Source organism: Lagopus leucura, unplaced genomic scaffold, assembly GCF_019238085.1.
Source record: "Lagopus leucura isolate 7727_CA_CO unplaced genomic scaffold, USGS_WTPT01 Super-Scaffold_100002, whole genome shotgun sequence".
NCBI classification, from domain to species: Eukaryota; Metazoa; Chordata; class Aves; order Galliformes; family Phasianidae; genus Lagopus; species Lagopus leucura.
Window position 1 is genome coordinate 11,007,911 of NW_024962263.1, and position 22,940 is coordinate 11,030,850.

The 22,940-nt window shown below is 41.9% G+C and overlaps 1 protein-coding gene and 1 long non-coding RNA gene across 2 annotated transcripts in view; one reads left to right on the forward strand and one right to left on the reverse strand.

Moving 5' to 3' along the window:
• SLC22A23 (solute carrier family 22 member 23) overlaps positions 1 to 22,940 on the forward strand; it is a 95,646-nt gene that overhangs the window by 37,583 nt on the left and 35,123 nt on the right.
• On the reverse strand, positions 16,920 to 18,064 carry LOC122178509. The gene is made up of 3 exons (XR_006178359.1): positions 18,025 to 18,064; positions 17,759 to 17,878; positions 16,920 to 17,645 (listed from the first exon to the last, which is right to left on the reverse strand). It is a non-coding gene; the product is annotated as an uncharacterized LOC122178509 (long non-coding RNA).

Consider the following 22,940-nt stretch of genomic DNA (forward strand, 5'->3'; position numbering starts at 1 on the left):
TTCCTTCACTCACAACTCCCAGTCTGCACTGTGTCCAGCAGCCCTCCCATGTCTGCGTTAGAGTGGCCTCGTTTATACCAAAAGTCATTAAGAAAAGCTGTCCTGGTAAGGCCACGGGCACTGCATGGAGCCCTCTTTAGAGTGAGCCTGTTGATGCTATGCTGCAAGTGTATCTTGTTCAAAGGCTGTACTAATTATAAATCAGTCTTGGGAGATGAGGGTAAAAATATCTTTAGTTGGCTTGTCTCTGTAAACAACCTGTGATGCTATTTGGAAACATGGCACAGTTTCTGTGTTGCAGGGAATACACATGCTGTGCGTGAATGACTTTAGCACAGCCAAGGTGCAGAGCTTTCTCCCGGTCCTGCCTACGCAGGAAAGGGATTATTGGAATTTCAGAGAGGACAGAGTCAGTGCTGATGAGATGCTCTGTGGTGCGATAGAGGGAGACATCTGTGTTTTCCTCAGAGCTGGAGGAAGAAGAGGTGTTTATACCAAGTGTCTCCCACCTTTTTTTCTTTTAAATAAACAACAACAAGGAAGCACCCTTGGAGTACCCCTCTGTTCTTGCTGTATGGATTCTGGTAAACTCTCTCCTGTGCTTGTAGACCTGTGTTCTGAACTATACTTCTTACGAAAAGGGCCAAATACAGGCAGAGGAGCAGTCGATACACCTGCTTAAGTGCCATCAGTTCAGTACTTCGGGACTGCATTGATAGTCTTGAGGGGAGGATGCCCGAAGTGCACAAAAGGATTTATCATCAACTGGACTAAATTATTCATTGGGATACTAAAAGAAGAGCATGCAAAAATGTAAACTGTGCACAACACGCTGCAGGCTGTACCAAGCTAAAAGACAGGTAATCTTAGGGAAAAGATAGAGGATTTCAATTAGTGTAGCACTGCCAGAAGATGTATCAGCACAAGGGCAGTGCCAGGTATTCATCATGGTTGTACTCGTTTTTTGGTAGCTGAAATACAATAGGGCATAGTGTGTATTAACAATAGGGTACAGCAGGGCCAGTTGATAAAGAATGCTGTAAATCTTGTGAACAAGCGATGTGGACTGGAAGCCTTTTGCTCCTGTTACCTTGTAATTTCCCAAGGCTTTCTCATGGGTTTTTCTCCTCCCTGTTTGTCTTGTGAACACTTATAACTCAAGTTTTTGAGATGTCATCCTCTTGTGTTCCCTTCCTGTATCAGCTCTGTTTTCAGTTATTGAGTACTTTTATGCTTGAATCTGTCTCCATCAGAATTTCAAAAGCTGGTGTCTCCCTTCTTTAGTTCAGACTCTATTTAACTGTCTCACCGAGTATTAGCAGTCTGACTGTTGAGTGTTTTACAGGAGGTGGGAGTCTTCTTTTGCTAGGGCACGAACACTTGCATGTATCCTCTCTGCATTTCTGAGTGAAGATGAGTGCTGTAGATTAGGTGAGCGATGAAGAGGTTTCTTTCTTCTTTTGTTTGGTTATTCTTAATACTGTTGTGGAAATCCTGGATTGTAGAACCAGGTTGTGCAGAATTTTCAAAGCTGGTAATCTATTTTCTGTTTGTCACTAGTAGTGCTTCAGGCAAAATCCTTCTCCTCGTGAACAAGGTCTAGCCATAATCTGGATGACAAGCTCAGGTGTTACAACAGTGGGATATGATTACAAAAAGCGCCAGGACATGATTAGAAGTAGTTTGCATTCAGGATGGTAGTTGATGTACTTGAAGTTGGTCAGCTTGGAAAAGGACTTGAGCATTTTGGGGATGAAGGTGCTTTCCTGTGCTTATTTCCAAGTCTCCCCCTTTTCTTTATCTGTCTCTTGTATATTAATTAAGAATAGACTTTGTGTGGGTGCAGATTTGTAGAGCCAGAAGTGAGATGTACTAGAATGACATGGGAAGTTCTGCCATTCCGCATGTGTATGTATATATAGCTCCTAGACAGCCACAACAAAGGAGATACTGCTAATTATTTTCCAGATTTAATGGAGACATGAATTAAAAAAAAAAAAAGGTACATTAATATTTTTGGAAGATGAGTTGAGCAAAAAGTCTAAATTTGGAAGCTGCTTGATCTGTTTTTAAATAAAGAAAATGTGAGCATCAGCTAAAAGGAAGATGAGGGAGAACATTTCATTGAAGAATCAAAATCAATTTCGGCCTTGAGTTAAAACTTAAAAAGTTTGGCCAGGCATCTGTTAGACACACTCAGGAGGGTTGAGGAGGCATAGAAAAGTGTCTTCTTGAGCAGCTGTTCTGTGCACTTGATGCTGGCACTCCATGTAGTGCAGAGCTATCTGAAGCAGTAACAGGAAAAGAAGGCTATACAGAGAACTTCCAGATGTGCTGATTCAGAAACTTTTATCTGGAATGTTCGGGTTCTGGTGGTATCTTAGGTTTCCTTCATTTTTGGTGAATCCATTTATATTCAGTTGTGCTTCTTGGCAGTATCTTTCTTTTCACTTTGCAAGAGTGTCTGTGTTTCAAACTATACTAGGAGAGGAGGGAGAACAGAAATATATAGGTAGATGTGCAAATAAAATTGAAATGGTCTCCTGCAAAGAGAAGATTATCACACAGGATCTGCAGTGGAAATCACAGGTCTTTCTCATTATTACAGATGGCCTGGGAGATACTACAGAGATCTCATGTGAGATGAAGAAAGTAAGCACATTTGTCTTACTGATATGATTAGGGGGAAGGTCATCCCTGCCACCTTCACCTGGGAAAAATTCAGTCCTGTGTGCCTGAAGAACTGAGTAGTTCATGTCATTTTCTGTTGCTGCAGCTGTGGAATGCTCAGTTTTTGGCTGGATGATTTCTGTTTGTAATTTACACATCTTTCTGGTCCCTTTGCATCTTCATATGTTCTTGTGTCCTGGGACAAATCTAGCCTGGCTCATTGCTTGCATTCATTTGAATTGTAAGACTCTCCATTTAGCTCTTCACCCTCTGCTGAGTTCAGGCACTTCCTTGTCTGATATGTTTTAGCTTTCTTGCTCTTACTTAGTGTTACAGCTAATTTGACAAGGCTCTAATTTTGTGTCCCTTTTAGCTTTGCACAGTGGGCTATTACTATTCATGTGGCCCAAAGTAACGATGAAAAAAAGTGTCTAAAACATTCTTCAACATTAGCAGCTGCTTCCAGCGGAGTCAGAGCCCTTGGTGCATTAAGTGTAAGGCTGTATCAAAATTGTTCTGAAGAGCTGTGCTTTCTGTGAAGGTTGAAATTGTTTACATCCTCTTTTTGCTGTGAGACGACAATGTTCTTGATTGTAGCATTGCTCAGATTTTTTGAAAGCTGAGATCTATTGATAGATGTGACCTATCAATATGATATGACCAAATTGTCATAGTTCTGCCCCATTTCTTCCAGGTGTTTGGGGTTGTTCCACTCTCCCTTTGTTAAAACTGGAAAGTGCTCCTGAAGGAGGAGTGTGTCCACTTGGTCATTAAGCCTTTCCTTAAACTGTGTTCTAGTTTTAAACACCCTTTTAGGAAGAAGAAAAGCTTTCTTCCTTCAGTGGAAGTTAGAAGCTAGCAGGTTCTCTGTGGGAACAATTGGCGTTTCTTTTCTTGTCACTTTAAAATGTATAGTTGTTACTATGCTACAGTTTGCATGCTAGCCTGAGAGCAAGGTTCAAATTGAAGTAGTTACTGAACTTCCTTGCTCCCAGCAGCTTGTATGCTTTGGCAAGTGTGCGAGTCATCCAAACTAAATGAATGCAGATTGGCTGATTACTTCAGATAGAGCTGAGGTGCACAAAAACTGTGATTACATCATGCTTGGGGTGAGTCTCCATGCATGCTGGAAGTATATGCTGGAATGGATAGGTTGAGTATGATCCAACTGAGAGGTGTCAGCAAAGTGATCTTCATGTCCGTGACATAGCAACTGGGAAGAGGAAAAAAAGCTTAAAAACGAAAAATAGAACAAAAAAGACACAGAAGCCACTGCGCAGGGGTTTTGCAGGGTTTTGGTTTGTAGCTAGGATATATGTGTCTCCACGTTTATTACTGTGTTGTTGGCACTGCGAAAAAACTGGCATCTTACATAGAATTACACAAGCTACTTTGTCCTGAGCCTGTGCTCTTTAAGTTAATTTCCAATATGCCTTTTATTAGTAATCATCAAGTATTTGTGAGCAGAGGGGTGACATATTGTAACATGTGAAGTAAAAGCAGCTGAAATGAAATCAGATGATTGACGGTAAGGGGGAGCATAAGGAAGACAGATTGATTAGCTGCCAACGTGACAAAGAGCATTAGTTCACTGTTGGTTTTTTCTTTAATTTTTGTTTTTAATTTTGATTTTTTTAATTTGGTTGGGCTCTGGAAAATATTTATGTAAGGCAGTGCTGTCATTTCTTCAAAATAAATGTTAATATAAGTAGAACTGGTACTGGCAGGATTGATGCAGAAATACAGGTATTAGGCCGAATTTGCTGTATGCCATACATTCTCCTTACTTTTCTGGAATTTGTAGCACAAAACTGTTGTTGTTAAAAGCAAAGCTGCTTTACAGCGTTAGTTTAACATGTTTACTTTAAGCTTCTGAAATGCTGAATTGAAATTGTTTCCCAGTTTTATATGTACTGCCGAGCCTTCAGCAGGGATGGGAATAACTTGGTTAGCTTTAATTTTGCCCTGCACAACACTAAAGTGATTGTGACTGTACTGAATGAATTGGTCAGAAATGGGGGAAGGGGGAGAGAATCTCAGCATGGTGCTAATAGTGTCAAGAAATATGGTTGTATGGCTTCAGCAGTTTATACAGAGTATGTATATAAAGTGGTGTGTTTTGTTGGTTTTTTTTTTTTCTTCCAGGCACTAAGTAATGCATAATTGAAATTTTAATTTGTTATTATTATTGTTATCAACAACTTAATATATTTTTCTCAAAAGTCAGGGTCAAGCTTTCTTGGCACAGGCAAACATTTAACAATTAGTTTTATTTAATCCAAACAATCTTTGCTGTTGGCAAACAAATTGCCTGTGTCATTTCATGCTCTGTGCTGCCAACACATTTTCTGTTTTCCATAGTGCTTGTTAATATCAAAGAACCGAAGAATGGCTTGGATTGGAAGGGACCTCAAACATCATCAAGTTCCATCCCTGTGTCACGTCAGGGTTGCCAGCTGCTAGATCAGATTGTCCAGGGCCACATCCAACCTGGCCATAGGCATCTCCAGGGATGGGGCATCCACATTCTCTCTGGGCAGCCTGTGCCAGCACCTCACCACTCTCTCAGTGAAAAACTTGCCCCTGACATCTAATTTAAATCTCTCATTTGGTTTAAAACCATTTCCCCCTGTCCTATCATTATCTACCCATGAATAAAGTTGATTTCCCTCGTGTTGATAAACTCTCTTTAAATATTGGAAGGCTGAAATGAGGACTCCCTGCAGCCTTTTCTTCTCCAGACTGAACAAGCCTGGTTCCTTCAGTGAATCTTCATAGGAGAAGAGCTCCAGACCTCTGATCATCTTCATGGTCCTCCTCTGGACCCTCTTCAAAAAAGCTCCACATCTTTCCTGTTTTGAGAGGCCCAGACTTGTACATAGTGCTCCAGCTGGGGCCTCATGAAGGCAGAGTAGAGGGGGACAACCACGTCCCTCTCTCTGCTGGCCACTCATCTTCTGATGGAATCAGGGTACCATTGGCCTTCCGGGCTTCAAGCACACACTGCTGACTTGTGTGCTTTTCTTTTCTTCTTGGGTTATTACTGCTTTATTTTTTTTTTTAAGTTTCTTTTTATGAAACTTACGTTTCATATTTTAACTGACTTATAAGAGCTAGTCTCATAGTAAGAAAGCAAGTCTTTTACTTGAGAGTACGAGACAAGTTAGCAGCAGCTTATGGTAATTGTTAGCACTGAGTGGGCATCACAGGCAAAGGTCTGTCCTTGCTGCACCAAGGCTAAGTTATGGATATTTTAGTGATTCATTAATTTTGAGAGTGAGAATCCGTACTGAACTTTTTATTCAAATTGCTGACGGTGTAAATCAGCATGATGTGCAGGGAGGGAATCAGACCATTTAAAACACTCTTGCATATCTCTTTGGCACGCCAAGAAGGCCAGAACAAAGCTGTTTGAAACTGTGATAGCTGCTGTGAAAGCAGTTAGTACTTTCTTTAGGAGTATTCTTTCCCTGGCTTTGTAGTTCAACAGTAGTTCATAGTTTGTCCCCTGTGGCTGTTGGGGAGCTACTAGTCTCCTGAGGAAGCAATCCCAAGCACTGTCAGGTGGCTCTGGTATGGGCCACAGCTGGAAAGAACACTCCACATTTTCTATCCTTGCCTTCAATGTCCTGCATCCCTGAGCCTAGATACTTGTCATTCCGTTAACTGATTTTTTTTTCTAAGCCTGCCTACAAATATGAACTAATTTAGCTCATTTGGTTATTGTGTATCCTCTTCCCCTTTCCTGTTCATGCTCCCTTTTCCTTGCCCCCATCCCTTTTGAGCCCATTGACCAGTTTCAGCCTAACCTCTGCACCATGGTTGGCTTCCTTCCTGAGGAGCCGTCTGAGTTTGATCTCATTTGTTTGCAAGGCCCTCATTTTGAGGCAAGGACTACAAGCTTGATATGCAGCTCCTCACTATTACTGTGTTCCTCTCTTTGAAAGCAGGTGTTACTAGACTTAAAGTTTGGAAAGCTGCAGAGGAGGAGTGCCTAGAACTGAGCTTGACAGGGCTGCAGGCCAGGCATGTGGCGGCTGCTGTGTATTGTCCCAGCTGCATTAAAATGCATTCAAATGCATTTAAATGCATTCAGTACCTGCAGAGGGTGCTGAGCATCACCTGGAAGGCAGGAAGAGGCTCTTAAAAAAGTTTTTGAGTAGGTAGTGAAATAGGTAAAAGCTCATAGGGTGTTTAAGCTCTGCTAGGCATTGCCAAGTTTCCACATGTTTATAATGTCAAGTGCTTCTGTAAACAAGACCTCAGCCCACACCCTCCTCCTGTGTAGGTGGCCGCAGAGGTTTTGCTTAAAACCCTGTGCGTGCCTGTGGAGAAGTGGTAATGACTGACGTAGTGACTCTGCCAACTAAACTTTAACTTTCAAGAATCAGAGTCTCTGGCTGGCAGGCCTAGGAGATGCTTACGTGTCCTGAAGCTTCCTGGACAAATGGGTGCACTGTGAATATTTCCAGCTCTTGGAGCAGCTGAGTAAAAGGAAAAGTAGTGCAGCTCTAAAATAAAAGGAAGTGCCCTCTCCTTTTAGGTTAAACAAATAGATGGCAAGCTCTGAAACTGGTTGTTCTGACTTTGTTGACAGGAGGCTTTACTGAAACCTATGCTAGGCAGGGCTTGTGGGGTTTGAATCTCTCAAGATCTAACTGATATTTGGTTAACAATGCAAGTGCAGGTAACCTTCTGCCCAGGGAGTTGTTTGGTGCCAGGTGATAAAATGCATCTTAGCATGGCACAATTGCTCAGGTAGGGTAGCAGGACAGTTGTGACAGTGTCTCCACTCTGGCCATTGCTTCTTGGGACCCACGTTGTTCCCAAGCATCTTTGCTGAGAGGGAGTGAGGGTCTCAGGTAGGTGCTTTATACTTAATGAGTAACTTGCCTCACGCAGAGCAGAGCCCTCTGTTCCCCACTCTTGAAAAGAGGAGCTGAAATAGAGAAATGGGAGTGTCCCACCAGGTCATGGAATTCCGTCCTGTCTTGGGGCCCCCTCAAGTACTGTGCTGGTGTCAGAGGGATGTTTAGATGAGCCCTCATCTACACCATATCTCTGAGGTGCCACACCAGTGCAACAAGCTGTATGTCTTTAGCTCATCACTGGTTTCTCACCTGCCTCTCACAAAGCCTATGTTAGGCTGCCTTGGGTGCGGTAGGTGTTGGTCTGCATGTAAGCAAAACTGCAGCTTCTTTCTGCCTTTCTTCAAAGGGACAGGAATCTTCTTGTGAAGAAAAGTTTTCTTGTTAATTTTTAATTCTGTTTGATAAAGTAGTTTTTGAGGTGAAGGTTGCTGTTGGTAGAGCAGTATCCCCAGCAGAGACTTCTTTTTCTCATACTGATTATATAGCCATGTCTGTAGACCAAAGTCTCTGTATTTTGTAGGATTTCTTGAACTTGCTTCAGCGCTTTGAAGTTATCTGGAATAGAAACAATCAAAACAGATGATGAACTTCGTGTGCACAGAGATGTTATATCAATTAATGCTGGAGAAATCCAGACCAAGGAGCCCTAGGGGTCTTTGGGCCATTGCTTTTCTGGTTTGTCAACGCAAACCAAGATGTATTTGCAGTTACAGCAAGAGGTTTTAGTTACATTTAATGCATAAACTAGTAGACCAAGGAAATCCTTAGGCGTGCATTGATGTTCTTAAGATATCTAGTGACACTTCTGGGATATGGCTCCTTCTGGAAGGGAAGCTGAATGGTATTTAGAAATCTCTTGAGTTTCACATTTTCACTGATGCACATCCAGTGTATTCATTTGTCTGAAAATGTCATTCATTCAAAGGTCACAATCAAACCCCCTTGAATGTAAACATTAGTTCCCTTCTCTTATTTAAAAAAGGCTGGAAAGAAGCTGCTAGGATGTGTTTCCTTGCTTAGAGTGCTTTGGATGTCCCTTAAGCCCTTGAATGGGAAGAATGCCTTGTGATCATTCAAACCCAGTTGAATTTACATGCCTGGCAATAAGGCTGTTCTGGGAAATGGAATGAACCTACAAAGAGATATATTTAAAAAACAGAACTGTAGTGAACACACACAGAAGTGAATTTAAATTTAATTAAGCGGATTTAAGTCCACTTGTCTAATCTCCCGGACCAAAGTGTCATTTGCTCTGTAAATTCATTCCCTATTGGCTTGGGTGCTTTTTTTTCCCCTCTAGTTGTTTGCTGTCAATTTTTGCTTGTGAGATTTAAGAGCCGTTTTAAAAAAAAAAAAAATTAAAACCAAGGTTAAGAATTTCACAGAGAGCTTTCTGTACATCAAAAAACTACTGTCACAGCAATATCAAAAATCCAACGCCAAAGCAGTATGTAAAGAGCGCTCTTCTGTACATCTTAATTGAGGAAGAGCTTTTCAAATCAAAGCCACTTCTGCTGCCTCCCTTTTTTTATTTCCCCTAAGAAAAGTGTTTTCAAAAGGAACATCTGATATTGTTATTGCAAAATATTCTAGTCATAGAAAAATTGAGAACTAATAGCAATCTGACCGCATCCTACCACCTGATAATTGCACAGTTCTGTCTCAACAGAAATGCCACCACTAAGATATTGTTACAGTGTGCTAGAATACTGAGGTTATGGTCTTATGATGCAGCAGATATGGTTTTGAATTTTTGTTAGTTGTTTTGGTTTGCACCTGTAAGGTTTATGGCAAGGACACTCTGGTCTTCAACCACAGTCAGTGCAAAAGAATCATAACTCAGTGTTTTTAGAAATTTCTGCTTTATAAGCATGGAAATACACGCACAGTGCATGTTGGGATACAGGGACATCTGTGTGTTCAGGGTCAGGTTACAATGCTTGTTCTTTAACCGCTCAACGCATACTTGCAGTGACAGCCCCATTCACTCAGATCGGGATCTGCAGCAGGGTCGTATGCTGCTTAACGTAATCCACAAAATTGCAGTGATTTTGCCAGCAGTTGCAAAAGCTAGATCCAGCTGCTGAGTCCGAATTCCAATTTCACATCATATCTTAAAATAGAATATTTGGTGTGGGAAACACCAAGAGTTGGCCATAGATTTTTATATTCTTGCCTTCAGGCTGAAACTCTAGCTTAAAATAAGAGCTAAATTATTTAAGATGCTTTTCCAAGGGGAAGTGATCACTGGTAGTAATTCAGATATGATGACTTGTAATTAAGTATAGTTTTCACATTCATTTGGCTCTGTTCCTGGAAAACTGAGTGGGTGCACACTGTATCTCTCTGTACACGTTCTTACTGAGGCAGTTGTAGGACTCAGCTCACACTTGCTCAGATCCTGATTAATAGCTGTTTTGTTTTTTTTTTTTCTTGTGGTTTGTGCCAAGCTGCATTTGGATGGAAAATGGAGTTGAAAAGCACAAACAGCATTTAAAGACTAATTATTAGTAAAATAAAAGCTTGTTCACAAGCTTTTTTGCTTAAGTGAGATGGAAATTTATCAAAGTGTGTTCTTTACAGCTGTTCTTTACAGCTACCCAATCTCTTTAAACAAAGGGAGCATTGTGGCTTTTTGTTTCTGGTCATTATGTCCTTCAAGATTTTAGATATTACAGTAGATAAAATAGTGTATACCTGAGGGAAGAGGCAAGTAAGTCTTTGGTGTCCTGAAACCTCCCCTCAGGTCACTTTCAGCATCAGGTTCAAAGCCTGTAGTAAGGTCACTTTCAGCAAACTGAAATAAACTTTAATGCTTTGCACATTTGTGGTGGAGTTGTCAGAAAATAAGACTTTCTGCAAACTCCTGTTTCAGAGCATTAGTCAGGGACTGCTGTGACTTCAGCATCTGTCTTCCTTTAAAGCTTTCACAGCAAATCATTTATTGCTTGAATATACTTTTCAATTAATTTGGTTTAAACATTTTTTAGAATTTTGATTACAGTAAGCATACTTTGATTTCAGTAGTAGAATTAAAAGGATTTGATTAAGAAATTCAGATCTAATTTAAATCTAGCTACAGAAGTGTGATTTGGGGTGGAAAGGTTCCTCATTCCCTCAACCATCTCCCATCCCAGCAGGTCTTGCTTTTGCTGATAGCCTGGTTTTAAAATTGGGTAAACATCATACCAAGATGAAAACCAACATACTCAAACAGGTCTTCTAGGAAGGAAGGCTAGTCCTATATATTGCAGTGCATTGGAGGTTAAAAACTAAGTAGCTGGGTGTGTATGTCAAAAACAAGGCAAGATTTCTGTGGACTATCTGATACTTCAGCAATGCACTTGTCAGCAGATTAGACCTAAGGTGTTTCAGAAACTGCTCATCATGTGTGAGATAGAGCATCTCTCAACTCAACTTTGGAATGCCTGGGCTCCTCCAGTATGGTGAGAGGGGGAAGAGCAACAATAAAAACTTCTTATAACACATTTGACTTCCTGAATTTACCTTTGTTTCCTACCTCATTCCTGTGGTGTATGACAGCCCTTATATCAGAGAAGACTCTGTGCTTAGGTGTTGCTTTGCAGATAGGCTGGCATAATTCTTAAGTCAGGAGTATGGGAAGGAGAACAACCACCTTATATCTGTTCAGGTAGGTGTGTTCCCAGGGGAGGAAGGAGAAACAATGATTCTGGAAGAACAGATACTAAGTTCATAGTTTTTTGTTGTCGTTGTTTTTTAATTTCTATGAATAAAAAAAAACAAGTAGCATCAGACATAGATGTTATTCCTGTTTCTTCTTTTTAACAGTTCCTTAATGTTTAAAAAAAAAAAAAAAAAAAAAGGTATTTTGCCTGTGTTGGAGTGAAATCGCACAATCACAGAATGGTTTGGGTTGGCAGGACCCTTAAGATCATCGAGATCCAACCACCTGCTATAGGCAGGGACACCTCCCTCCAGATCAGGTTGCTCAAAGCCTCATTCAGTCTGGCCTTGAAACTCCTCTGGGAGCATCCATAACCTCACTGGGCTACTTGTTCCAGTGTCTCACCACCCTCACAATAAAGAATTTCTTCTTCATACCTAGTCTAAATCTACCCTCTTCCAGTTTAAGGCTATTTTTCCTCATCTTGTTTCCACATGCCCTTAGAAAAAGTCCCTCCCCAGCTTTCCTGTCAGCCCCTTCTGGTACTGGAAGGCCTGTATAATGAACATGCAGGTGTTATAATTAACAAATATCCAGGAAAGTTAGGCTAAGTAAGATTATTGCAACAGGATAACAAATGGAAAATGCTTACTGATGCTGTAGGCTCACAGTATTCTCCACAAGGAGTGATCTACATGAAGAGATCCTTCCTCAGTGGCAGTCAGCACTTAAATGGGATCTAGGAGAAGTGGAGCCAGGCTCCATCCCTTCTGGTAGCAGGGCTGAGTTACCTTCACCTGTGTTCCCATGGCTGACTCATTGCTTGCCCCAGGTGGTCAGTCAGAGTATCAGGCTGTGATTCAGCAGTTCCATACAAAGGCCACTATAAGCTTCCTCAGAGCCTTTTTCTTTTCTTTTCCAGACTATGAATCTTTTAATGATATTTTCAATTACCAGGTTGTTGGAGAATGACAGCAGTGCATGTTAACTCTGTTAGGATGTCAATTGGTTCTTGAAGAAAACACATCTTCCCTTTGTTCTGAAGCATTACAAATCATTTCCAAAATCCGTGGGGCAGTTGTAGTTGCCCTCTTTGAGACAAAAGTCAGGAGATGAAGTACTTTTTCACCCAATGCACCAGTGTTCTGCTAAGATCAGAAACCCAGATCACATCCTGGTAGAAGAGCATTGCAGATCCCATTCTATGGCAAATTCCCCATCTCATGTCAGAGCAAGGATTAGTTTTGCTGCTTTCTTGAGCTGGAGTGAAGTATTGTTGTGGATTTCTGCAAGGCTGTTCTACCCTGTGCCAGGAACCAGCAGCTGTTGAGTGAATGTGTAGCAACTCCTGCATGTTTTGAGAGGCAGTTATGTTTTGTGTTAGGATCCTTTGGTGTTCAGAGCTATGCAGAGCGAGTGAGATAAACATCATCCAACTGCACATACTGCAGCCCATAGCCACTGGGTGTCTTAACACCAGGGAAGTAAGAGCCTGAAACAGACAAGCTTTTTCTCTACACTGCTTTGGCACAAGGTATAATCAAAAGAAACATATCCGTTGACTTGTCTGTACCTTATACTCTTCTTTGATTATCATGTCTGTTGTACGTGACAGTGCTTTTTGCAGTACAGATGTCTATTTGGCTATTTCAGAATGCAGTGTGTTTTAAGTGGAGGTAGCATGGTCAGTCACAAAATGGAAACACAGCTGAGGGAAACATCAGATGTAGGAAAACCTGTTACATGGACTACAGGAGTATTGTAAATGGAAGCATTTCTGCTTGAAATACATTCTCTAGCTGAAAATGTTGGTTTATTGCTGCTGTGATTGTATTCTTTCACCTAGTACCCATTGAGAATGTCCAGAATGATTTCCACATGATTATTCTGATGTTGGCCGTTTGTGTCCCATTATCTACTGTCCTATTTCTGTCTTAAATAATAAGCTCAAATTTCTTCATAATGACAGTTTCCTAATCTTTTCTGAAATAAATTGTCTTCTATGAATGTTTCTTGGAGATCTATGAATAATTGACTACCAAGAAAAGGGAAAATCCTTTTAATGGGCAATTGAATCTGATATGATGTATGAAAATTAATAAGTAGATCTAGAGCTTTAAATTTGCTATAAACAGTTCAGTGTAGGTGTGCAGTGTTCAGGCATGAAGATGCTCTCAGTAGCACTAATTCCAGGCATTTACCTTTGTTTCCTGTATGTTTCTGAATAACATTAATCTATTTTTCCTAATGGTTTAGTCTGGAGTTGATGCGTTGCGGTTCTGTTTGAATACGCTGACACACTGAAGTTGTTACATTATTCATGTGTAGGTGAGGGAGAGGATCCAAAATCAAATCCATTTAGTTTTACTTTCTTTTTTTCTTCCTTTCTATTTTTCTATCTTTTTTTCTTTTTTTTTTTTTTTTTAACTCCTCAGCATCAGTTTCTTCTTTGTTATGCTAGTGCAGGCATTTGCTACGATGGAAAAATCTTTGTATCTTTTAGGAAGGGCGTGCAATCATTGTTGAGATGAAAACTATTTTACAGCTGTTGCTTTTATGGTTGGTTTTGTATGTAGCTACTGATGAGCCAATAATAAATCAGCGCAAGCCTTTCATGCCCACGCTTTTCCTTCTTAGCACAGAACTTGGATATTTTTTGCTGCTGGCTGTCCTTTGTGTGGTGGACTGCCTAAGGAGTTTTCCAGTTCTGAAGGAGGATTTTGAAATGAAGTTACTACCATGCTTCAGATCTTAATCTCCACCACTGTTTGCAGATGATTCTCCAGCAGCCAGCTGGGTCAATATTAAAACCATGCTGCGCTGCTGAAAACCCTGCAGCCACGTCTGTATCAGCATTTCCAATTTCTTATATCTGGAGCTCAGAAATTGGCTGTAAATCAAGTTCCCTGTGGGGGAGAAAGAGCAGGAGCGGCAGTGCTCACCGAGCTTCTCACCCATCTGGCTGTGTTGCGCCCATAGGGCTGAGCCAGCCATGGCTATGGGGGACACCTGCAGGAAAAGTAGCCCCAAGCACAGGAGGGAAGAGGTAGTTTTGTGTTGGTGCTCATTGCCAAGCTGAGCTGCTTTTGATGAGCTGTGTATGGCTGGGAACCAATTACATCGTTATCTTGGTATCTATGCTGCAGGCCATTTTCTTAATAAACAATTTGCCTTGTTTAATTTCTGTGCTGCCTATGTTTGTATTCTCCTTTTAGGAACTTGCGTATTGCTTTTTGTCATCCATAGTTGTAGTAATAAATATATTAATGTGGTTAGGCTTGTACCTGGGTGATTGTTTTACTTTTTTTCCTGCATGGTTCCCAATCCTCCCTTGATTCTCATCCTCCCAAATTAAAAATTAGCACCACAGTACAGTTGCTTTTGCCTTGATCCTTGTGGCCATGCAGAAGGCTTGCTGGAAACAGCAGTATCGTGGTGACAGTGGCATTCTGATAATAGCTAGCTCATCAGTTCTCAGGCTTGCACACCCTCAACTTTCCCATCTCTATTTGTTTCCATTTCAAAGGTGGCCTCCCTCTTAGGAGGGTTTATTTTAATCAAATGCACATGGGTGCCTGGCTGTGTTATTTATAGGTCTGCAGTGCCAGATGTGAAGTGCTCTGAGCCACAGCTTCTGAATAGGTTAGAGGAAATTCCAACTCAAGGTGAGAGTTATTTCCACTGTTTATGCAGGAAAAGAGATGTGTTTGCATTTGGGAGTGAGGCTAACTCATGATAGGCAGTGTAAGTTTTGCAGGTTGTTTGTGTATTTACGGGCAGTGTACTGTCATGCAGTGAGTACTGGAATATAGAATCACAGAATCATTTGAGTTGGAAAGGATCCTTCCAACTAGTTGGACATCTAGCCCAACTCCCCTGCAGTGAACAGCAACACCCACAGCTACATCAGGTCACTCAGAGCCTCAACCAACCTGACTTTGAGTGTCTCCAGGGATAGGGCATCCACCACATCTCTAGGCAACTGTTCTAGTGCCTCACCATGCTCACTATAAGAGACTTTTTCCTTATATCCAACCTCTTTTATTTTACTATATATCATCTCCAGAGTTATGTATGCTATTGTTTGCCTCTAGCTCAGCTTCTCCAGATGTAAAATTTTTGTTGAATTTCTTTCTCGGTGGTAGGCATGGCTATATGTGTTGGAAGATGTAAGGTAGACTTTGCATCCTCTTCTGGTGCTGTCTCTTGCTGGCATTAGGACATGGTGGCCGTTGTTGTCAGTCTTTCTGGTGAAAATTGTTGGTCATACTTTCCTTTCTCAGTTATGGTCTTGTTCACTACCTGCTGTAAGGCAGGAAAGCAAAATTAAATAACCGGCCCATGGCGTCCTTTGTTTCTTGCTGCTCTAGGCTCAGGGGTGCTTGCCTTCTCCCACACAGCTGTTCTGCAACCATATATAAGGTTCAGCTTTGGAGAACCTGGGCTGTCCTCCAGCTCTGCTCTCCAAGGAGCACAGACAGGCTGGCCACGCAGACGCTGTGCACTGGGGCTAGGGTGAGCCCTCCAGGGTGCAGTAATGCGAGCAGACAACCAGAGCTACACCAGGGCAGCTGCAGAGCAGAACAAATGCTGTGGCTGTGCATTCAGCTCTGCTCAGTATGGGAAGAGCTCCTTGCTCTCAGAGTGGTGGACCCTCAACCACCCAGCCCTTGTGTATCTAATGTAGCCAGATGTTTAATTTAGCAGATCCACTTCCTAAGTTTATTTATACAATAAAAACAAAAAATGTGTTGCAGGCAGCTGGGTACTTGACATCTGCTCACATTAAAGGAGAAGAAATTTCGAGATGAGAAGCCTGCGGTGCTGGTTCTTCACTTAGAAATATTACCTCTATAGCCAGACTGATGAATGCCTTTTTCTGCATTAAAATGAGATCTGTGTTTCTTTCACAGGCAAATTCTGAACTGTTCAGGCACAGGGTTGTACACAGATGCAGATATCCCCAGCAAAATAAAAGCTCATTATGACAAATACAATTTTGTAAGGAAATTAACGGTGTACTTTAGTCGCTCGTGAATGTGTAGAGGAGTCGTGATGGCAGTGTTTTTTTTGTGAATGCAGCGTGTACCCTGAGTGGAGATTTTTCCACTGAAATGTGATTGTAGGGGTTGGGATTTTTGTTGTTTAAGGCCAGTGCAGTACCGTGTAACCCTTTGAAAGCCAGTTCCCTTTCAGTCTCTGTCAGGCTGTGCACTGCAGAGCAGATGTCTGGCACCTCACTCGCCTGAGACTCAGGGTGTTCCATCATCCAGCACTTAAGAGCACCAGGCATTTCCTCACCTTTGGACAAAGGTGGTTTTGTTTAGAAAAGGGCTTGCTTTCATCTATTTTTGCTCTTGGTAGAAGTGGAATTCCTTCTTCCATATGGAACATCTGGTGAAACTGTAAATGTAAGGAAGTGACTGAAGAAGCAGTTCAAGTGAAGTATTACATACTGCATGATTTTGTAGAGTGTGTGTTTTATCGTGGCTTAACTATATAGGAAAATCCCTTAAAATAAAGAAACAGTGGCAATAATAGAAACTCCTGTTCTTAGAAACCTGAGCTTAAAATTGCTTTGTGAAAAATAGATGGCTGGCAAAGAAGCTAGCATTGCTACACAAGATGTCTGCAAGTGTCATGCATGCAGCTAGGGTAGTCTGAAGAGGCTTCTGCTTGCTTTACCCTTCCCTGCAGTCTCATGTGGGAGCTGCCTCAGATTATGGAAGCATGGGCAGAGATCAGAGAGCTGCGGCCACCTCTGTCTGTGCTCTCCATGTAGAACTTGTGAGCCTTGTGTCTTTAGACGTGTCTGCTTTTTCTCATTTTGAGCATCAAGCTCAAAGGTAGTGAGGCAAGGTAGTTGTGGTAGTCTTCACCACATGTAATGTAAGCCATTTAATTTTACCACCATGTGTTCTGATCCTCAGATCTCATGGTTAGAAAATTCCTTTAATCCCTCCTCCAGACCTCAAGATGGCAAAAAGTTCTTCTTCTGAGGCTGCACTTGGAATAATGAAAACTGAAAAGGAAAATAGTAGAACTGTTTTTCTTCCTGTAGTCCATAAGTAACATAGTATGCCTATAGAAGCTTTGTGTTTTGCAACTTTGAATTGTGTTTTGGTTTATTGTTTAGGACCTGAACACGTTCTGAACAGTTCTGCTCTTTATTTTTAATGACGCTTGTGTTACTCCTCCTTGTTTACTTGCTTATTTTTGCCTTTGGCTCAGAATTCAAGATATGCCCCAATTATAAAGCCCTTTGAGCTTTATCCTTCATTGTACAAGCTTTGGACTTCAGCTTAACAAATACAGCTGTTCCATGGCGGCACTCTCCACATGTCTGTCATAGCTGAAGGGCTTACAGCACTTCCAACTGTCTTCAGTTTTTTTCCTTTAAATTTTGATTGGAAACATCACTCAGCAAGACAGAGCAGCAGCTCACATTTTCTCTGCTTCTGTAAACACATATAAATGGAAATGAACATTAATTTTAATTTTTCAAACAGTGTCTACACTTCTTTTAAGTAAGAACAGATCTTATGGATTTAGCTGTTCTTTGCAAGCATACAAACTAGATTGTCTTGTGGATATAGCTCATTAGTGAGTATCTTCACAGAGAAGGTGGTGAGGTACTAGCAAGGGTCAACCAGAGAAGCTGTGGCTGCTCCATCCCTGGAGGTGTTCAAGGCTGTATAATCAATAGATATCAAGATGTTATAATCACAATATAATTGTATAATTAATAGATATCAAGATGTTATAATCACACTATGATCAAGAGAGTTAGGCAAAATAGACAATGATCACAAAAAGAGAATAGGTGGAAGAGCTTACCTTTGGCTGAGCTCACCACAAAACACCAAGAGAGCTGATCTCCAGCAGAGATCCTTCCCCTCTGGTAGCCAGCTCTTAAATAGGTCCAGGAGGGCTGCAGCCTGGCTCCACCCCTTCCGGCAGCACAGCTGAATTGCCTTCACCTGTGCTCCTCTGGCTGACTCATGGCTCGCCTCAGGTGATCAATCAGAGGTTCAGGCCGTGACTCAGCAGTTCCTATACAAAGGCCAAGTTGGATGAAGCCAGGGGCTGCCTGATCTAGTGCCAAATTTGGTAGTTAGCAGCCCTGTTCATGGTGGGAGGATTGGAACTAGATGAACTTTGAGGTCCCTTCCAACCCAAGCCTTTCTATGATCTTCGTAAAATCAGGATGTTAAGTAAAGGAGTGGTTTTCCTAGTTGGACTGTGCAGCTTAAAGGTTGCATTGGAATCTTTTTGCTAGTGGGTCCAAGGCCACCTCTGGGGAGGTGCTGGTGTCCCAGCACTGCCTGGAGCCACTGAGGTGCCCTTATGGACAGGGAGTGGCAGGGCCATCCAAGAAGCAAGCTTTTTTCTCCCATCACTCAATGCTTGTCTCAGGGTTGGGTATACCTGTCTAGTTTACCATGTTCCTTTAAGTGGTCAGTATGGTTCCAGAGAAAAGGTTTGCAGTTTTCAATCTGAGCAGAAAACTGAGCTCAGCTCTCATACTTTTCCAGTTCTGCCTTTTCCTTCCTATCTCTTTACTGGGAAGATAAGGAAAATTTGGAAACTGTGACTTAACTATTCTTCTGATGTTAAGCAACAGAGTGATTTGTTCATAGTTTAATGTGGGAAGATACATAGAAAACTACAGAACAGGCAACCAGTCCATGAGAAAGGGCTCATGTTAGCTTGGCAACGCAAGTAAACTGGCTCTAGCTTCTGCAGGTAGCTAGAAGAAGCTTCTTTGTGAGGATGATCTTCTGCAGAGGATGTCAGAGTTGTGTTGTTGACTGTGAGCAGTCCATGTATTGTTGTACAAATGATAATATGATTGTAACTGAGATGTTGCTTGCTATTTGCATTTGTCTTCAAGGCAAACAAGTCAAACAGCAAAACTTAGTAGAGATACAATCTCCCCCAAATCCTGTGACCTCACTGCTGTACAGCTGCACTCAGGCAGGTGAGATCTGTGCCTGGTCTCCTGGCATTGCCTGCCCATAGCTCTGACTTTGCGTCATCACAGGCAGTGAAACACATCTCAGTCTTACCCACTGTGTGAAATGCGTAAGTCATATGGAGAATTGCTTGGGAGTTGATAAGGAGAGGTTAAATATTAACCTCCAAAGGGCAGAGGAGTGCATGTATGTATCTTGACAATTCTGTTTGAAGTTGTGATGTGTACGAAGTTTGCTAACACTGTCATCAGACCAAATGAAATCCACTTCTATGAAGTGCAGCTGGATTCTTTCCAAGAAGCTTAGTTTCTTTTAAATATTATGTTATTAATTAGTTCAGCAATTCATTCTTGTTTTGTTTGGAACAAATCAGCAACTTTTGCCATTTTGAAGCTCCACCATGAGTGACAGTTGAATGAAAGGTTTTTCACTGCTGAGAGCCAGCGTCCTCTGCAGGCTCCTCTTCTGCAAAGGAACATCTCTGTTAATCTCTGTGAGAGGGAGTTATGAAGAGCTGTCAGCTTTCTCATTTCCAGTTATTACAAATGAATAGGGAGCAGCCATGTTTTACCATCTGTTCAGCAGAAATATTCCACTTTTAACACAGTTTTATCAGGTATTTTCCCCTACTAGGACTAGTCTGTTTGGATTTAACATACAGTGTTGAACTAACTCTAACAGTGTTGAACTAACTTTTTTGGAGCTTCTACCCTTAGAAAACTTCAAATCCAAGCTGATGTTTTTGGATGGATTGTTTTGGTATTGTGTGGGCATACATAGCAGAGCAATTTGTGTGGACACTGTAATGCCAGTAGCTCTTGTACTGTTCTACATCTTCAAGTCAGTCACTCTAAGGAGTTCCACTTCCTCGGTTGCCTTGTGAGCACTCTTATTCTGTGTTCCTGTCTTTACCTTCCCCTGGTCTGTGTCACTTTTCATGCTGAATCTCAGAGCAGCATTAAAGCAAAAGTTTCCTGCTAGTCTGTACAGCAGGTGGGTATCCTAATGAACTCACCTGAAGTGTAACAGCTTATCAGTTCCGAATCCCTGAGTTCCTCTTTCACATTGTTTGCAAGACTTCTATTTAGAGTGTCCAGTGTAAATCTTGAAAAACAAGGGCACCTTGGGGGCCCAGTGTGTCACAGCCTCTCATAGATGCACTTATGAAATACTTTTGGCTGAGTTGCCAGCCTGCTTGACAGTTATGTGTATGTATCTCTATATACATATAGAGAGTGTATGTGTGTGATTACAATAGTCTAGTCTATGGAAGTTTAAGAACCATTCATCCAAATACTGCCTTAGACCTTGCGTGTAAAAACATTTGGGTAATGTGTTATTAAGTTCATACAAGCTAAAGGCACAAAGTGTTTGCTGCCCTAATGCCTTGGGGAGAAACATTTAGTAAACCCCAAACAAGGTATTAGGCTGTTTGTGCTTGCCTTTCTGGGAACTGTCTGAAGGTTGTGAGCTGAGATTTAGAAATAGCTGCTGTTGGAAAATTATTTGTCTGTTGGTTAATTAGGAGATGGCCATGCACATTGGCAGCTATTGATTTTCTTCTTTTATAATGTAAGTGACTCCTGTACTGCTTAAATTCTCCAACAAATACAGGCTTCCCCTCATTGGAAGCATAAAAAAGTAGAGATGCTCTGATGCTTCTTGCGCTGTGGTTTTTGTTTCTGCTGCGTTTTTTCATCCCCATCAAAAAGATGGCAACTGTGATTTAGAACCTGCCAGGAGAAGAGGGGCCAGCTGGCATGAGCAACAGAGGTGTTAGATTTGCAAAATAGTCATATGGTCAGCTGCATGCTTCTTTTAGAGCAAGCCAACTTTCTGGAACAGGGAAGAATGCAACAATTCTGGGCTATCTTACTCTGGGACAAAAATGAAAACAAATACTGATGTGGTTTTGGAAAGTGTGAGGTGAGGACAAATTATTGGGCTAGCTCCTTTCTCTTATGGGGAGAAGTCAGGAAATGCTGAGCCTTCTGTTTTGGCTGAATTTTGGACAAGAGGTGTTGCCATCTTGGTCAGTGCTGTGTGCCTGCACATTGTGGTGATCGTGCTGGCAGAAATTGGTATTGAGGCTGGAGGGTGCTTTGCCTAGCAGCAGCTGTTACAGCACAGTGGTGCCTGTACACAAAATGAGCACGTGGTGTGGTTTTGGTGAGAGAAACCCATTCAAATTAGATATTTATCTCCTAGCTTGGCCTGATAGCACCAGGTGCATGCCCCGACCAGGCATGGAGAGTGCCACTATGTGTGTGGAGAGATGTGACTGGGCTGCCCCTCACGGTCACAGAATCATAGAATGGCCTGGGTTGAAAAGGACCACAGCGATCATCCATTTTCAACCCTCCTGCTGTGTGCAGGGTCACCAACCAGCAGACCAGGCTGCCCAGAGCCACATCTGTCCTGGCCTTGAAAGCCTCCGAGGATGGGGCATCCACAACCTCCTTGGGCAACCTGTTCTTGTGCTTCACCACCCTCTGTGTGGAAAATTTCTTCCTAATACCTAACCTAAACCTCCCCTGTCTTAGTTTAAAACCATTCCCTCTGCCACCTCAGGTTACATGTTTGCATGTGGCTGGTTGAATAGTTAAACACATTCATTGGGTGTAAAAATTGGGTGGGATAGTGTGTGTTTAAAAGAAATTGACCCTGAGATGCACAGAAAAGTACTTTTGAAGGAGCATCAATGTCCTTTCCCATACATTTTAGGATAACTTTTGTCCTGTGCTGTGTAGGAGGAAAATAACCCCATTTCTCTTATTTGAAGTTTAGTCTGTTACAGCTCTCTTTGCTTGACAACAGATTGAATTTCTCCAGAGAGGAAATTAGATTTTTCCTTTTCTTTCTCTCCATCTCTGTCATTTGTTTACACGAATTGGCTGATTGTGGTGTGTGCGATAACCTTTCCTTCCACATGCTGCTTTATTTGCTGTTCCTTAATAAACTGTATTTACACAGTGTGCTTCCTTAGCTGCTTCTGGTGACAACCAAAATGATCGAGAAAAAGCACCGTGTTTAAACGGAGCCAGGAATGCAAGCAGGCTTAACCTGTGCTGAATTAGAAGCACGCTGATTGAGGCAAGGAGCGGATCGAGCTCCTGAGTAGGGCGTGCGGCACTTACAAGTTTGAGTCTATAACCACCTGGAAATTTTGATATATATGCAGGTATTTCTGGATTTTATTCATGTATTTATTTGTCCCCTGGTAGCCAGCTGCAAACTTCAAGGCTTGCTGGGGAGTTATTAATAGCTTCTGCTGTAATAATATCTGGTAGTCTAGCCATGGGCTGGCATGGGGGCTGTGTTCCTCTAGGGAAATCCAGCAGAATGATCTGCTCCCAGCTGAGGGCAAATCCCACAGAGGAGTCTTGAAGGAAGAGGCCCCTGGGGTTTGAGAAAGCTTGGTGGAAAGTGGGAAATACAGAGCAGTAGAATGGTGTCACCTCTCAGCAGTCCCCAGGATCACTGGGTGTGGAGCATGCCGCATACAGGGCGTATAATGCTACTGACATTAATGATTTCAGGTGCCCTGCATTTTACACCTAACACTACATTGCCTGAGCTTTCCTCTGCTCAGCTGCTTTCCTCTGCTGGTAATGAGGGCTTTGTTGCAGAACTGACTGTTCTCCCTTTTAGGGTAAGGATTGAATTTTGAGAGCCCTTGGGGTGAGGTAACTAAGACTTTTGGGTAGATAGTAATATGGTGAAAACTGCCAAAAGCTGTTTTTCTTCCCCTTCCCCTTTTCCTTTCCTTTTCCTTTT